Here is a 4102-nt window from a genome sequence, read left to right on the forward strand (position 1 = left end):
TTTTGTATGGGGGGACACTTGTTCCATTCACTCAGTGACTTGCTATATGCAACTGTAATGCTCAGGTTATTCTTGATCGGTTCCCTATCAGGTTTGGTTCGCTGGTAATATGAGTTGTGCTTTAACAGTACAAAGTTTACTGTTGAAAAGTTAGCCGATGTGCAGCTCGTTAGTGGATTCACCGAATGTAGTGAGACTTTGGCAAAACTACGCTGTTCCGAGGGATTCTCGCAGCAACGGCAACAACATCATAGTATTCTTGCATCTGTATACAAGCACCTACAAGAAACACATGCTTCCTTGTTAGAATGAAAGAGACTGGCTACGCAAGCTTTGCAAGAACATGCAACGTGGAGAAAAATTTGTTAGGCGCAACAGGTAACCAACGTATTCCACGATTGCATAGAACTAGCCAAGAAACTGTTTTGAGAATCTTATATGAAAGAGACATGCATCCGTTTTATCGGTTAAACGTGTAGTCATTGCAGCTATGAGACACAGAACGTCGAGTCAACTTTGTAAATGGATTCCTGCAGGAATGTACACGTAACCAAAATTTTCCTACTTTCCTATTGCTTAAATACGAAGACATGTTTACAAGAAAAGGCGTGTTCAAAAATAGGAATAGCCAGTTACGGGATAGCGAAATAAACCACGTACTGGTGTGCTGTGAATGTCTAGGGTGTGGACTTTGTGTACTGTTCAATATAATGAATGGAGTAATGCGCAAAAGGTCCTTTCCATATGCCATTACCCAGTTCTTAGAATATTTGCTGCTGAGCCTACGGTATATCAACATGACGGAGTGGAGGCACAATTTAAACTCAATGTTACGAACCGCACTAAAGAACAATTTTATTTCACTACATGTTAGAAAGCATGGTAATATACAGTTCTGTTTAAACTCGGTATTAGGAATCACATTAATGTTCAGTTTTATTTTCACTGGGTGTTGGGAACTACAATGATCTACACTTTGGACAATAATGGACTAGATGCGATCGTCCGTGTTCACATAGTCAACTCGGTGAGCAGAAAGGTCTCTAATGAGTGTCTTTACATGGGGTATTTGACGAGCACAGTGTATGAGTCGGTAGTCAATATTCATTTGGATATGGTTGATAGATTGTCACATTCGCGGATTTACGCAGAACTCTTGGAATTCTTGAGCACGTATGATATCGGATGGAGCGTCACTGTGTACTGTCGTGATCATGGTGGTTGACATATAGAACAATGCCTGCAGGGGAAGAGTTCTGCATTTATTATGTGCTGTTCTGTAAACTGACAAGGCATACTGAACACACCGTGATGCCGATGTATGTTTTTCGACTGAGGGTTATTGCAAGACTCTGCGTCACGTGACCTATATTTTGGTGATTGCGTGTTACAGGCTTTTTCACGGTAGTGACGGTATTTTTGTACAGACAAATGTAACTGGTTTTACATCCCGAAGAGTCATAATGTCATTATAGGTCTTATCGGGAACCAAATGTGCTTCATACAACAACAAAAAAACTCAGAAAAATCTCTAAATAACATGTAAGATTCTATCGGTGGATTTCGGGTTTTTCCCATATTGTAAAGTGCTTTTGTATAGGGTAACGCTCGACATATTACTACACAGCCTTAAATCATAGCTACTGAAAATTCTTCTCATGTCGTTACCGGCTCAGCAATAGAATTATATCTACATGCTTAGACTATAATAAACTGTACAAAAGCTAATGCCGTTAAAGGTAGTCATATTCCATATACGTAATGAAGGAAATATGAATGAGCACTCCCATGGAAGCTGTAAATCTTTATCCGTGTAAATGCTATCATCAAATTTTCATCTTCTTAGCAATAATCGAATGCCCTGTTGAAGATCGATAAGCTGAACAGACAGCCGACGCCTCAGATTTGTTTTTCTGAAGGATCAGACAGCTAGTCTGAAATCACGGATGAATTATTTTCAGCTCCGCTGTCTCGCTCTTGTAGAAGCGACAGCCTGTACTTGTTTCACGGTTAATAGTAACGAGAGTATGTTTTCGCTTTCGAGAGCAGTTGGTCACAGAAGTAACCTATAACCGTAAGTAATACAATGTTACTTGGCTACTTTCCGAAGGTTTCTGTTGACAAAATTGAAGAGCATCATAACGCAATATTCATGGCAAGCTCACTATGCGGGCGTAAATACTTTACAGGTCTTTCATTTGCTTCGAAAGAAAAACATGGTCTCCAGGACACTTGACATTGTTTATTGACGTATTCGATTAGAGAGTTCTGTCATGTCTCAATGACCGCAACACCGTTAAAAGACACTCCGACGCTCTGTTTAGTTGCTTGTACAGAGCGTCCCAAGTCCTCTGCGGCCTCCCACTTTCGTCAGACGAATTTTAACGGATAGTAATTCCATTCTCTCTGTGGAGGCCGGTGAAGATGAAAAGAGAATAACGCGCTGGATGTGCGTAAGATAAATCTACGGACCCTCACCTCATTCCAGGCAGTGGCCTGCGAAGCACGCTACCAGACGCAGCCGGCAGTTCTCCCCAGTCTTGTGAATCCTGGGCAAGTTAGTATTTGTACTCTTTATTGCTCACAGTGGATCATTGTCATACTAATCCTTGGTCGACAAAATTTTATTTCATGTAGTTTTGCAGTGCATTCGTTGTAATTAAATGTAATGGTTCATGCAAAACAAGTGTTAGGAGAGAACACTCCTGCCACTAAAATGTTGCATTTTTTGTTCACTTACTTATAATATTATTTGGGCGTGTGTCCCAAACGCATGGATTGGGAGTACTTCAGTCCATTCAATTTTCCTTGCCGCATTGCATTTCCAGAAAGAAAGAAAGAGAGAAGACGCTACCGATAAAAGTGTAAATTTATTGCGGAAATGTCACTTGATTAACGGTGCAGCAGTAGTATTTACGTTTTTCACAGATAAACTATTTGTAGCATTTATCAATTAATCTGTTTACTACCCGCAATCTAGTCATTTCATTTAACTCGGTCCCGAAAGAATAGCGCTGTGAATTATAGCTGGATTTAATAACATTTCATTTCTTCCTGTCTTTTAGTAGTTTCTCATGTCCAGAGCCACAAAACTTCTTGCTGTTAACTGTGATGTGCAGATGAGAACATATATGAATTCGAAACGTGTACGGTACTTCTAACTCACGTGGTATACTGAAAGTGTTCATAACTGACCCGTTGAAGAAAGAAAAGAAAATGCGTCTAAGATAGAGGAGTTACATTTTTTAGACGGTATTAATTGGTTGTCCAACGAATGAACCAGCATATGACATTGATATTTTTCTTACGATGTGTGTATATATTCTGTGCACTGTGTTAATACACCTCTTTTCCTAATTTAAGGACCAATTACAGGTGACCTAGTCTTAGTACTGACAGTGTCATCATGTACCGAGATCCCCACGCGACACATTGTTTGTTGGTGATGTGATACAACTAGAATGTTTTCAACATATCAGGAGCTGGATCATTTGTTTCTGTAGATATTTGCCCCAATCTGCTCTCGGGAAACAAACAAACACCGTCCGAATAGGCCTCGTAAGGCCCAACGGAACTGACCGGCTGCCGTGTCATCCACACCCCTTAGGCGTCACCGGATGCGGATGCTGATGGGCAGGAAGTCAACACACCGCTCTCGCGGCCGTAGTCAGTTTTAGTGATCGGTGCAGCTAGTTCTCAGTCCAGTAGCTCCTCAATTTTGGCCCCATAATGGATAATTGCACCCCGCTTGCCATCTGCACTCGGCAGACCTGGACAGCATCCCACCGAAGTGTTATCCAAGCGCGACAGCGCTTAACTTCCGTAGTCTGACGGGAACCGGTATTAACACTGCGGGAAGGCCGTTGACTGCTCTCGCGAAAACCAGTCGGTAATTTGACGCCACCGTTATTACAGCACGGCACACGTTTTGCGCCAAAAGCAGTGCATCATTATGATCACATCTGACACAACTCGAATGAGACAAGTTGTCGAACTACAATACATTCTAACTTGAAGGATCAACGTTTTTAGGAACTGTACACTGATTTCTGACAACAGCGTGCATGCATTTTATCAGAGAGTGTGCGGGGTACCGAAGTGC

The sequence above is a fragment of the Schistocerca americana genome, chromosome 7, assembly GCF_021461395.2.
Source record: "Schistocerca americana isolate TAMUIC-IGC-003095 chromosome 7, iqSchAmer2.1, whole genome shotgun sequence".
NCBI classification, from domain to species: domain Eukaryota; kingdom Metazoa; phylum Arthropoda; class Insecta; order Orthoptera; family Acrididae; genus Schistocerca; species Schistocerca americana.